The 14,036-nt window shown below is 47.9% G+C and overlaps 1 long non-coding RNA gene across 1 annotated transcript; it reads left to right on the top strand.

The window, feature by feature from the left end:
- The first annotated feature begins 764 nt into the window (after positions 1 to 764).
- Positions 765 to 6,690, top strand: LOC142071081 (uncharacterized). The gene is made up of 2 exons (XR_012667036.1): positions 765 to 951; positions 6,170 to 6,690. It is a non-coding gene; the product is annotated as an uncharacterized LOC142071081 (long non-coding RNA).
- The last annotated feature ends 7,346 nt before the right edge of the window (positions 6,691 to 14,036 follow it).

The following is a 14,036-nucleotide window of genomic DNA, read 5'->3' as shown; positions in this document are numbered from 1 at the left end:
GTCAGACTGCCAGCACTGAGCAGGAGCGAGATCTCAAGTAGGATAATTAACCTCCGGAGAGGTAGAGGGGTGAGGATCTGCAGGAAACTCAAGCCCAAACGCTCTGGAACGCTGACCTTGCCAGTAAAGTACAAACACCCTCCATGCAGCTACCAGCCTCCCAAGCTCCTCACCAGCCAGCTGCTTTATTACCCCCCCCAAAAAATTACCCACCCACACATCAGCTTGGGATGAGGTGCAAGGATATGCTATGTGGCAGCCTTACAGTCACTACTCCACTCTGCCTCTAGGGGACTGGAGCATCTGACCCCATTCTTAGTATCTAAGTGCTCCCCTCAGTGTCACCCACTTAATCATCACTTAACAAAGATGTAAATTTTTAGCCCTTTTCATCTTTCCCCAGAGATCAATTCTGGCAGCTCCCTGATGGCCTTTGTTGTTCTTTTGTGAACTGTCTTCATAGTCCCTGAATAACAGGCGCTCTTCCATAAACTTGCAATAGAAATAATTCCACCACGAAGCAAAGTAGCTGGGCCGGGGTGGGAGGGCAGCATCACAACAGGAACCGGCAGAGAAACAGAGAACTGAACTTCTTCCTCTTCTCCCTTCACTGCTTAATGATGTGTGCGTGAGAGACTGCAAAACAGCTGAGTCACATACTGAAGGTTAACGACAGAATCTAAATCCAGCCACTGATTGTCAGAAAGGCTCTTTGGGATTTGGAAATCTCCGTCTACCGTTTAAGGCCAGGTTAGTATGTGCCTATCTTCCCAAAGAGCAGGAATATGGAATGCTTTTCAGCATGCTATTTGGAATAATTTGACTTTGTGAACAGGGACAATTTTCAGACTATTTGGGTAACTCCTTGTTCAGGTTCCACCTTCCCAGCAGTAACTAACCCAGAAGTGTTCACAGGGGCTCAGGACCTCTCAGGATTTGGCTTAAAAGCAGGTAACTCTGACAAACACTTCACTAATTGATTAATAAATGGATAACCAAAAATTGTTAGTTCCTTCTTTAGTACTGTATGAAAAAATTATTATTATTTAGCACTGCTAGCAGCAGCACCCAGAGACTCAACCAGGTGAGATTATCCCATTGTGCCAGGCGCTGTACTAACATGTGGTAAACAGTCCCTGCCTCAAAGAGTTTACAGTCTAAAAAACAAACAGCTGATTGATGGGGTAACAAAAATAGGCTATTTTAGCAGAACCAGCCATGTGCACCATTCACATCCCATCAGTAGCAATGAGAACAATTCTTTGCCTACATATCTCTTTACAGAAGGCAATATTCTGCAGGCAGAGCAGCAGAGAGGGGTTTTAAGGAGGGTGAAAGTGCCAAGGTGTTTGTGGGAGAAACAAACAAGCACGCAATCAATATTTGCATTGCTGGTGGAATGAAGGAGGGGGTCAGCCCCATGGCGCAATAACAGCATGGACAGGTAAAAGATATATAGAAAATGTGTTCCAAGAGTATCAGTATTTCATTTTATGCATGCTTGAGGTCGGGCTACTGTAAATCAACTTTTAGTCATTTAAAAATAGATTACCCTCATGTCTCAATAATCCTTGTTCTAATAACTAATTTAATAAGCATTTTACCAATTATTTATCTTTGAAAGAATATCCAAGTTCTTATACTGTATTCGTCACCATAGTAGCTGTGCACCTCAGTCCTAACAGAGACAGAAGAGACCTATGGCTGTTGGCTGAAGGTCATCTACTGCATCTCCCTGCCAGCCAAGGATTTACCACAACCTTAAAGCATATGTTCATGTTACCCTAGCAATGAGGTTTTCCCTAAAATAAAAAGTTAAACCCATCCCAGAGGACGGTACAGGTAAAGGAAGGAGAATAAATATAGAGCGTCTTTAATGATACAGGAGCCTATCCGTGACATCAAACAACAATGATAATACAGCATACCCCAACCTAAGATACAGGCTACCACCTGATTGTGTGTGGGAACTGAGCACTAAGGTGAAACAGTGACCTAGACTCAGATACAAGGCTGGCGCTATTCACCAGTGGAGGCTGTGAGAATTTAATCCCTGACTCAGCATTTAAACATGCACTCAAGTCACTACTGATGTCAAACCATTCTGACTGGGTGGCATTTTATATGCATGTTGCACTGGTGTAAACAACTGCACAAAGGGTGTGGGGGAATGGAGAACAAGGTACTATGAGCATGTTGGGTCCTCCTTTTTCCAAGGGCTTTGCTTTGGTAGCGTTGGACAGTTTTTCATTTCAGAAACTAAAAGGAAGTGGGGACGGAGGGGGAAGTCAGTCATCAGGTGCTTCAATACCATGCTGAGGACCATAAAATATATTTGATTTGCCTAATCTTCACAAAATCACCACTTGGCATAGACAATCTAGGTAATACAGTTTACATTAAAATCCATTTAGCAATATGACAGACAGACGTATTTTTAATATTCATCGGGCCAGGTTATATAGTCTGACCTATAGGACTGCCAGCTGTTGTGTGTTTTGGTTTTTTTTAAATGAACTGCGCTAGAATACAGTTTTGCTTTGGTTTATGCTCCAGCTCGTTTCTTATATTTTATTAGTTTATTTACTTCGCAATCTTGTGTGTCTGGCAGATGGAAAAAATGCACAGCCGCAACTGACAGGGCACATATTTAATGTGCATCACTCATGTTGATCCTTTCAAAGCCACCCTGGCCTTGTCTCCGCCTGGTATATTCACTTTTGTACTTCTAAGGTTTTGAATGTTTTGAGGATTTCATTTGTCACTGACTGGGTAAAAGGAAGTGGAAAGACAGGCAAATGAGTGACCCCAGAATGAGGATACGGAAGGGAAAAGCCAAGATCTTTATCAGAACCATGAAGAACTAACACTCCAGGGTGCAGAGCCTGCAGGGTAGAAACCCAGCATGTGTTTGTGTGGAGAGACTGGAGGAACACACTTAGCAGGAGGCTTGTAAAGGTGCAACTTGCACGCTCTCCTCTCCCTCTTGCCTGCTGCTGGACACACCGAGCCCTGGCCACACCATCATTGTGCCTATGTGTGTGTCCAGAAACCCCACTCAGGATTAGGATCCTCCTGTTCTAAGCACTGTCCAAACACAAAGAGATGGTCTCTGCCCCAAAGAGCTTATACTCTCAGATTGTAAATCACACTCCTTTAGGGCAGGAGAGTGCTGCAATGCACCCGCTTTCCTTCGCACCACAGACAAGTAGAGTGTGGCCAACTCACATGGTTTTATTGCTAGTGTCACACTACTTTGTATTTTTCTTAAAGCCCCACCTCCAGGAGTCATATTATTACATGAGAATCTCAGTTTCTATTCTTAAAAAGTTACTTTCTAGCCCTCATAAGGTGGAGAAAAGATGGAGAACATGAACCTTGAAGCCTCAAGGGCCAGAAGGCAAATAAAAAGACCCCAACTGATTTTTAAAAAATAATCTCATGCTTTTTAAGCCAGTTACAGAAATGTTTGGGAACTAAACTGTGATTTTTGAATACCTGGAGTTGGCAATACTGAATGCAGGATTAGACAAAACTCAGCCCTTAGCCTCTTGGGCAATAAAAGATGACATGGATGCTATCAATTATCTAAGCACCACTTTAATGGGAACTATAGACAAGTTGAAGAGATGGTTTGTGAACCCAGGCATGACTAATCTAGGACTTCTAGTTTATTGTGAAATAGCCAAAGCTGAATCACTGTTTTGTTGGCTGAGGCTATTCGTTCATTTCTTTCTGCTAAACACAATGTGCCAGGTACCGTTCTCAAGACAAACCTCCAAGAACTGCCTGGATACTTCAGAATTTTACATCTATCTGAATGGACTACAGCTAGATGGGAACTGGATTTTTCATTTCATGGGAAAATCTGTAATTTTGCATTTTTTCCATTCCAAACTGGAACCAAAACAAAAAGTTCAAATTCCCTGCACATTTAAATAAATAATAGTAAAAAGAGTCAAGAAAAATGTTTTGTTCTGATAAAACTGAAATGTTACCTTCTGGTTTTGACTTTACCTTATGTTATATAACACAAGAAAGTTGAAACAAAAAGCCATTTTGAAACAGAAAATTGAAATGTTCTGTTCCAAAAAGGCTGAACATTTTGACCTTCTCTAAATACTTCCAGTTTTTCTTTTGAAATTAAATTTCACCAAAATTGACATATTTCGCTTTTGCTGAATCAGCACTACCTGACAGGAAAACGTGCTGTGGGAAAATTTCCCAGCAGCTCGAGAATGGACCTTTAAAGTGAAGCTCCTACTTCAATAACAGCATATGGCAGAAGTGAAGGAGTTAATAGAGGAAGCCCATGTAAATCTTGGAAGACTATACCCATGATGTGCAAATTGGTGCCACACATCAGGAGCAACCGAAGACATCAATTTGGAGAGAGAAACAGGCACTGCGAGTTAGTTTGCCTTGAAAAGTCAGCCTTCTCCCCAGTCTGGGGTTAGCTCTGTTCTGCTTAGTTACAGCTGTGATGGCTGCCCTCTTGTGAGCCTCTTGCTGCTTGTTTATTCCGGAACTGAACGGTCACTTGGAAAATTTCTTCCACAGGGGAATGCTGCCTTTGGTGCCTTTCTAAAAGGAGTTGGACTTTTCATGGTTTTAAAATAAAACCTTGCAGTGAGCGCAGGGGTGAAAGTGGGCCAGTACGGCACACCAGTATGAAGTGGCCGCTGGTACGGGCCCGTACACAGCCAACGTTAAAGCACTGCTGCGGCAGCACTTTAACATTGTTGCCCTTTCCCCCCCCCCCCGAGGGCCGCTGACGGGGAGGGGGGGGGGAAGCAAAAGAGGCAGCTGCACTGGGGCCTGGCGATTTAAAAGGGCCTGGGGCTCCTGGCCACCACTGCACTACCACGGCAGCAGTCGGGAGCCCAAGGCTCTTTAAATCGCTGCTGCAGTCCTGGGTGGTGCAGGCCATGCAGCACGGAAGGGCTGGCTGGGGGTGGCTGACCCCCACCCAGCCCCGCCCCTTCCACCTGAGGCTCCGGCCCCTTCCGGGGGCCCAGAGCCAGGCCCCCTTACCGGTAAGACTTTTATGTTACTTTCACCCTGAGTGAGTGTCACCTGCTGATAAATAGCAATACAAACTGTCCACAAAAGTTAAACAGGCAGGGTGAGAGCTTGAGGGAAAGGCTGGTAATGAATGCTACAAGGAACCTCTTAACCACTGCTTCAAATCTGCCCCAGGTCTGGAGTGCCTGGAAATAGTTATCGTCTCTCTACTCAGCAGTCTAAGTGAAATGAGTTGTGGTGTCAGGCTAGCTCCTAATCCATAGGCACCAGATTTTTAAAGGTATTTAAGCATCTAAACATGCAGACAGGTGCCTAGTGAGATTTTTTAAAGTGCCTAGCTACCTAACTCCTAATGGGAGCCTCTCTCTATCTTTAGGCACCTTAATATCTTTAAAACTATGGCCTTTGGGATTATCATATAACCCATGGTTCCCAGTCAGCACCCTTGATGACAGACTCCTGGAGCACATTGTAGCAAGTCCAAGAGATGTTGCTTTTTAAAGGGACACGGTTGATTAATGGCCCTGCTAAAGTATCACAAGTCATTTCAGCTGCAAAGGCCTGACTGTTTGGCAGCAGCTAGCTGACATCAGCTGCCTCCACCAAAAAAAGCTTTGAAATGACATGAAGCACTGGAGTAGGGGAAAGGAAAGGAGGCCGGGAGAGTTGAAGGGGTGGGCCTGGGATCTTTTGGTGTAGGAGCAGGCTAATTTCCATCTTGCTCTCTGTCCGCGATTCCATCTAGTTACCCTGTTTCCTCTGAGCTGATTGGAAAGTGGGATTGCATCTGGAAAAGGCTATAAGCATTTTACATATATCTGTTCCACTTAATCCCTAATAACTAGTGCCTGTCTGTTCAAGAGGGGTGGCAAGAGAGGTGTGGGGAGGGTTTCCCCAAGTGTGCAGCCATGTGGCAGCAGTGAGGGCTATCCTGCCGTTACAGAATTCATACGCTTTCTGCAATAAGGCAGCATAAATATTGCTCCTCCTCTTCTGTCCATTTCACAACCTCCAGGCCTCTTTCCTCCTCCCCCTTACAAAAATAAAAGAGGGGAAGGGCGAACATTTTGCTGAGCTTTGTTGTAACTCACATCCATTTAAGCCACTCATTTTCCCTTTGCCCTAATCCGGTCTTATCTTTCAGGAATGAGATCCAATTTCTGAAGAAAGAATACTCTGGAGGGCCCTGCATGGTTTGCCCAAGAACTCAGAAAACATGTTTTATATTGTGAGATACTTTATGTTCCCTCCCTGAGGGAAGGAAGACGGACCATTACGTAGCCACCCCAGCAGCAGGCAGGAGATTTTAAGCAAGCTTTTAGTAGCAGCAGCTAATTCAATGTGAGGGCTGCACGGCGATAAACGGCTGTTTGCCAGCAGAAGGATTGTCACATCTGGAATTTACACAAGTGATTAGTAGCCACAATTTTGCTTTGCTCACAGCATTCCATAAACATGTTAGCACTTTAAAGCGTTGTAACGCAGACACACGCAAAGGGATTCATATAACTCTGCTGTTCTCACTACCACAAAGGCACATGCACACACACAGCTGTCTGTCGCAAAGCTGTCATTTCCCAGCCACCACCATGCCATTAACTAATGTAAAAGCGCACATACAATGAAAGGAGAAATTCAAGTAAATGAAGGGTTATGAAATAAGAACTTTGGGCCTGATTCTGAAAGTTCCACAATGTTCTCAGTTTTGTTATTGTCTTTGGGAGTTGAGGGCACTAAGCACCCTGCAGGATTGACTCCTAATAAATAGTACGCCCATATGAATATTAGGAGATGAATGTTAATCTGAAATAAAGTAGGGTTTGATTTAAAGCAGATTAACTATTCCAGATTAATTCCATGTGTGGACGCTTGTTCTATGGAATCAGAGTGCTTTATTCAAAAATATCTTAATTCACATGAAAGTTAATCCAGAATCAGTGTTCACACATGGAGTTAATTAGGAACAGCCATTAGTAACATTACAGTAGTGTGAAGCTCCATCTGAGATTAGGGCCCCATTATTCCAGGCACTGTATAGACACCAAGTAAGAGAAGTCTCATTGATGTCAATGAGACTACTCCCATAGGGCCAGCTTGTGATACCTTTCCTCACACTGAGTAGTACTTTACTCCACAAGTAGTCCTGTTGGCTTCAATGGCAATAATCAGAGAGTAACCTGAGTGAGGATAACACAGTCTGTCCCATAATGACCATTCATGTGAGTAAAGGATGTGGCAGTGATAATAACTAGTACATCCCTGGTATAATTTCACTGAACTGTAGTGGAGTTACACAAAGGTGAATTATGTGTAATGGCAGGTCTGCCTCAGGAGAGGACAGGAATTCTATGGACAATCAAGCCAGGATTATGCACTGTTTTTATAAATGTCAAAGAGTTCGCCTGCATGTGAGTGAAATACTCTTCTTGCCAGGAGTATCAGATGCACAATACTCTTAAGCGTGGCAATTTATGAACTGATGGATAAATGTTATAGTTAATCCACTTCAAGAGAGAACAGCTCCTTTTCCTTCCTCTCTCAGAACCTTGTAAACGAAAAGAACCGTTACTCACCTTCTCGTAACTGTTGTTCTTCAAGATGTGTTGCTCATGTCCATTCCAATTAGGTGTGTGTGCGCCGTGTGCACAGTCATCAGAAAGTTTTTCCCCCTAGCAGCACCTGTCAGGTCAGCTGTGGAGCCCCCTGGAGTGGCGCCTCCGTAGTGCTCTACATATGGCCCGGCGCCTCCTCAGCTCCTTCTTGCCGGTTACTCCAACAGAGGGGAAGGTGGGTGGGTTTGAAATGGATGTGAGCAACACATCTCAAAGAACAGTTACGAGAAGGTGAGTAACCGTTTTTTCTTCTTCGAGTGATTGCTCATATCGATTTCACTTAGGTGACTCCCGAGCCTTACCTAGACAGTGGGGTTGGAGTTAAGCAAATGCTGATAGGAGTGCTGCTCTGCTGAAAGCTGCATCATCTCCAGCGTGCTGGATGATGGCGTAACGAGAGGTGAACATACGCACCGAGGACCAAGTCACTGCCCTGCAGATTTCTTGGATTGGGACTTGGGCCAGGAATGCTGCCGATGAGGCCTGTGCCCTTGTGGAGTGTGCTGTAAGTGCCGGAGCTGGGATTTTGGCCAGCTCGTAGCACGTACAGATGCAGGATGTGATGCAGGAAGATATTCTTTGTGACGATACTGGGAGTCCTTTCATCCGGTCACCCACCGCTACAAATAGCTGGTTAGACTTTCTGAATGACTTAGTGCATACGATGTAGAAGGCTAGCACCCGCCGAACATCCAGGGAGTGCAGCCTCTGCTCGCGGTTACTGGCATAAGGCTTAGGGAAGAAAACAAACAGGCAGGTATAGGTCTTGACTTGTGTACAAATGGGACACAACCTTAGGAAGAAAGGCTGAGTGAGGCCTAAGTTGCACCTTATCCTTGTGGAAGACCATGTAAGGTGGGTCAGAGGTGAGGGCCTTCAACTCAGACACCCTGTGTGCTGAGGTAATGGCGACCAGAAAAGTTACCTTGTACAAGAGAGACAGGAGGGAGCAAGTTGCTAGCGGTTCAAATGGGGGCCCTCATTAGATTGGAGAGGGTCAAGTTCATGACCCAGGCAGGGACTGGCCATCTAATCTGGGGATGGAGGCATTCCAGGCCCTTGAGAAAACGTCCCATCATGGGGTTGGCAAATACAGAACATCCAGATACTCCTGGGTGGAAGACCGAAATGGACAGTGAAGTGTACCTTGATGGATAACGCTGCCAGGCCTTGTTGTTTAGGTGTAGGAGGTACTCTAGGATGTGGGGTATAGATTCATAGATACTAAAGTCAGAAGGGACCATTATGATCATCTAGTCTGACCTCCTATATAGGCGCCTGGATTGGAGGTGTGTGATGCTGGGCACACCAACAGGTGAACCTTTTCCACTTAGCTATGTAAGTGGCCTTGGTGGATGGTTTCCTGCTGCCAAGTAGGACCTCCCTTACAGGTTCTGAGCATAGAAGTTCCATGGGGTTTAACCATGAAGCTTCCAAGCTGTGAGATGGAGGTCTGTGTGGAGCAGGCGACCCTGGTCCTGTGATCAGGTCAGGGTGGAGTGGCAATGCAATCAGGCCGTCCACTGACAGTTCCAAGAGCATGGTGTACCAGTGTTGTCGAGGCCACGCCAGGGCCACCAGGATTACCTCTGCTCTGTCCCTGCGGACATTGAGAAGAACCTTGTGCACCAGAGGAAACGGGGGAAAGGCATACAACAGGCAGCCTTCCCAGGTTAGCAGAAACATGTCCGTGACCAAGCCTAGGCTGTGATTCTGAAAGGAGGAGAATGCTAGGCACTTCCTGTTGCTGCGAGTGGCAAACAGGTCAACCTGTGGAAACCCCCACCTTTGGAAGATGGAGTGTATGACGTCCGGACCACTTGTGGTTGCGGAAGGACCTGCTGAGGTGGTCTGCCAGGTCGTTCTGAGTCCCTAGTAGATAGAATGCTTCCAGGTGAATGGGGTGGGCTATGCAGATCTCCCAGAGCCTGTGGGCTTCTCGACATGGGGCGGGAAGAACAGGCTCCACTCTGCGTGTTGTGTAAAACATGGCAGTGGCATTGTCCGTCCTCACTGCCACGCACTGGCCTTGCATCCGGACCCCAAAAGTTTGGCATGCTAGGTGTACCGCCCTGAGAATCTTGATATTGATATGAAGGGAGAGCTCATCCCAAGACCATAGGTCCTGCGTTTGCACGTCTCCCAAATGCGCCCCCCAACCCAGAGCCAATGCGTCCATTACCAGGGGCAAGGAGGGCTGTGGAAGGGGAGTCCTTCGCACACCATCCAAGGGTTGAGCCACCATTGGAGGGACTCGAGTATGTGCTCTGGTACCATCACTACTAAGTGCAGGTTGTTGCACCCCAGGCGAAAGGCTGACGCAAGCCACACTTGCAGGGTCTGAGCCTCAGCCTGGCAGGCTGCCATGGGGCTGAGGAGACGTAGGCAACTCCTTGCAGTAGGGGTCAGGAATCGCCTGAGGCCTTGAATGATGTTTGACATGGCTTGAAATAGTGTCTCCAGCAGAAATGCTCTTGCCTGCACCGAGTCCAGCACTGCTCCGATGAACTGTATTCTCTGGGTCGGAGACAAGGTTGACTTGTTCACGTTGAGGAGGAGGCCCAGTCTCTCGAAAGTGGATCTGATGAACTGTACCTGAGATCCCCCCTGCTCCTTGGTGCGCCCCCTGATCCCCAGTCGTCGAGGTAGGGGTATACCTGCACCTGTCTCTTGCGAAGGCAGGCTGCTACGACTGACACGCACTTGGTGAAAACTTGGGGGGCTGTCGACAGACTGAACAGGAGGACCATGAACTGATAGCGTCTGTGGTCAACCACAAACCTCAGAAATCACCTGTGCGAGAGGTGAATGGCTATGTGAAAGTACACGTCTTTCATGTCGAGGGCAGCAGTTTCCCGGATCCAGGGAAGGGATAACCGTGCTCAGGGAGACCATATGGAACTTCAACTTCACCATGAATTCGTCAAGTCCTCACATGTCTAGAATGGGTCAGAAACCCCCCTTTGCCTTGGAATTAGGAAATAGCGGGAGTGGAATCCCTTTCCTCTTAGCTCCTGAGGAACCTCCTCCACCGCTCCTATGGCAAGAAGCGACTGCACCTTCTGGATGAGTTGCTCATGAGAAGGGTCCCTGAAGAGGGATGGGAGGGAGGGGAGAAGCAGAATTGGAGAGAATATCCACTTCTACAGTGGGAAGGACCCGTTGGTCCAATGTTATTTGGGACGAAGCACGGTAAAAGTGGGATAGATGGTTCAGAAAACATGGGGAAGGATCCGATGCTGAGACAGGTGCTCAGTCCTCAGACACACCTTCAAAAATGACTGCTTTGAGCCCGACGAAGGTTAGTCAGGCCCTGGCCCTGCCCAGACTGAGGATGGGAGGGCTTGTGCCTGCCATTTCTGCCCCTGCGTCTATAGGGATCCTGCCTTGGCTGATGAGGATATGGCCACTGTTGCTGCAGTTGGGGCTTAAAGGGCTTTTTTTGGGTTACGGGGTGTGCACACCCAAGGATTTCATTGTCGCCCTAGAATCCTTTAGGCTATGCTGCCCCTGCCTCTCCTTCTCATTCACTGCAGCCTCCATCAGGGAACAGGGCTGCAGGTGTGTGAACAGGTATTTGTACCCTTTAGAGGGGACAAAATATTTCCTCCCCACCCCCGTGGCAGTGGGAGGGATGGAGGCCAGAGTCTGATAAATGGTCTTTGCATTGGCCTGGATAGCTTTGATGAGTAGTAGAGCAACCCTCGATGGTCCCTCCAGTGTCAGGATATCCACCATAGGATCCTTGGACTCTACTACCTCCTCGGCCTGCAGGTTCATATTCCATGACACTCTCCGTAGGAGTTCCTGGTGGGCACAACTATTGATAGAGGGAGGCCCAGAGGTGGGGTGCCCGCCACAGTCTCATCTGGGGAAGACGACAAGGAGGCCAGAGGGGGAACTGGGTCCTCCTGACCTTCCTGGTCCTCCGGTACCTCCCACCCTGCCTCTAATCCAGGGTCAGCCCCTCCAGGGTCAGGCTCAGAAATAGGGGTGGGTTCCAGGGCAGGTGGTAGGGCTGGTAGCTCCTCCGCAGCCCTCGGGGTGGGACGGTTGGCCGCTGCCTCCAGGACGCTCACCTCAGACGCCACCAAACGAGAGCCCCTGGACTGCAAGCCCTGGGCCTCGCGGTACACCCAAGGGGTCCAAAATGGCCATGTGCTGGCCCCTGCCACTGTGCGGGCCATGGTCCCACACCCTTCTCTGGTCTGCCCTGCGCCAGCTTGCATCGGGCTCGTGCCAAGACTTTAGACCTTGTCTCCAAGCCCGAAGACCTGGACCTAGACCACAAGGACCAAGGCAGTGCCGAGTGCTGCTGAGTCGGGGGGCGGTGCCACAAGGCTGGAGGGCAGTGCCACGAAACTGGATGGTGATGCTGCAAGCAGGTTCTGCGTGATGACCTGGAACGGTGCCGAGACGAACTTTGCTGGGACTGGGACCTGCTGAGCGACGGCAATCGATGCCGCGAACGGGATTGCTGGTGGGACCTGGAGAGGTGTCACAAGTCAGACCAGCACCATAAGTGTGATCGGCGCCAGGACTCCAAGCAGTGTCTTGTCCCTGACAGCACTGAGGGGTGGAGCATTACAGCCTTTCCGCAGGACGGTGCCACACGCTGTGGCATCGGGGACTTGGCGCGAACGATTGGAGATCACGGTGCTGTCATGTCTCTCGTGGCCTCAGATGTATCTGGGGTGGAAGGCAATTGTACCTCCTCCACCACTGGACAAGGTGAGTCCAATTGCACCGGACTCAACGGCCCCCCGGCAAGGCCGAAGTCAACAGTACTGGCTCTAAAGTTTTCGGCACTGGGGGCTCCTCCCTGGGACGTGCCCCATTGGCCGGTTCCAAGGGGTTGGGTCCCAAAGTCGGGGAACCCCTTCTGCCTTGTTTCCGGTGCCGCTTCTGACCTCAGGGAATGGGACTGGCACCGAGTCGTCTCTGATGGTTTCTGGACTGGACAGTGGCAGTGCCGCGGGTCTCTTCCACTGCCAGGGCACTACGCACTGATGCACTCGGCGCCAGGTCCTGCTGCACCGATGCTGGATGTGGTCTAAGTGCCGCCTCCATGAGGTGCTGCTTCAGTCTAAAGTCCCACTCCTTCTTCGTTCTCGGGCGAAACCCTTTACAAATCCTGCACTTATCTGCCTGATGTGTTTCCCCCAGACACTTCAAGCAAGTGTTGTGGGGGTCGCCTGTTGGCATAGGCTTGTTGCAGGACTTGCAGGGTTTGAACCCCTTAGGCATAGCCTGAGTCCCCAGGGAGAGTGCGGTCGGGTTGAAGGGGAAACCCCCACTCCTGGCAGCAAACTATTAACACTATACTAACTAATAACTAACTAAACTAACTAAGGAAAAAACAAACACTAAAGTAAATAGAACTAGGGAAACGTGGAGAGCTTGCTGAGCAAGATGCCATAGTTCCAACGACCGACCGGTCACTGGTGGTGAGAAGGAACTGAGGAGGCATCGGGTCGGCAGGGTCATATAGAGAGTGCTATGGAGGCGCCAGTCCAGGGGGCTCCACAGCCAACCTGACGGGTGCTGCTAGGGGAAAAACTTTCCAACGACTGTGCACGCAGCGTGCGCACACCTACTTGGAATCAATATGAGCAAGCACTCAAAGAAGAACATGGGACAATGCTGATAAATCCTGCTGATTGTGCATTATTTCCTGCATTTGGGTTCCAGTTAGGCGTACTGCCTAAAAAGCAATGGTAGAAGTATCATGTGAATCAGTGGTGGGATATATGACCTTTTAAATATTTTCCTTTAAAAATCTGAACATTTAAATAGTCATTTCTTCTTCGGTCCCTCACAGCCTTTACTTCACATTTATCGAAGTGATTTTTATCTTTTTGAAAAGTCAATTAAAATATTAATAAAAATATTGGGCCAAATTATGCTCTCAGTAACTGAGTAAAGCCAGTTAAAGTCAATGGCCTTGCTCTAGATTTACACCACTGAGAGCAGAATTCAGCATTTAGGAACGAATAAAAAGCATTCTGGATTATTAACTCTTCCATTTCTTTCCATACATCATAGCTTACCAGTCCTAAGTGCATTTTTCTCATTTTGTACACCAATAAATTATACCTGACCTGAGCGTCTCATATGCCGTCAGCCTAGCATATATTTTGAGTGACTGAGTTCATGTAAGCCCTCAAATATACATTGTACAAGTTTAGCCAGGGCCACTGAATTATTGGCAGCATGAATGGTTGCAACATGGATGTACTACAGCAGCATCATATAATGTACTGTCCTATAAAACATCCACCCTGGAGATAATCTGTTCCTAAGGCTTATTTAGCATGACCCCACGTGGCACTGATGATCTCAGCTGAGGACCAAGCCAGAGATGTTTTCCACTTTGTCACCATGTGACCGTATTCAAAT

The sequence above is a fragment of the Caretta caretta genome, chromosome 2 (assembly GCF_965140235.1).
Source record: "Caretta caretta isolate rCarCar2 chromosome 2, rCarCar1.hap1, whole genome shotgun sequence".
Taxonomy (NCBI): domain Eukaryota; kingdom Metazoa; phylum Chordata; order Testudines; family Cheloniidae; genus Caretta; species Caretta caretta.
The sequence above is the reverse complement of the archived record's forward strand: the minus strand, read 5'-3'. Positions and strand labels throughout refer to the sequence as shown.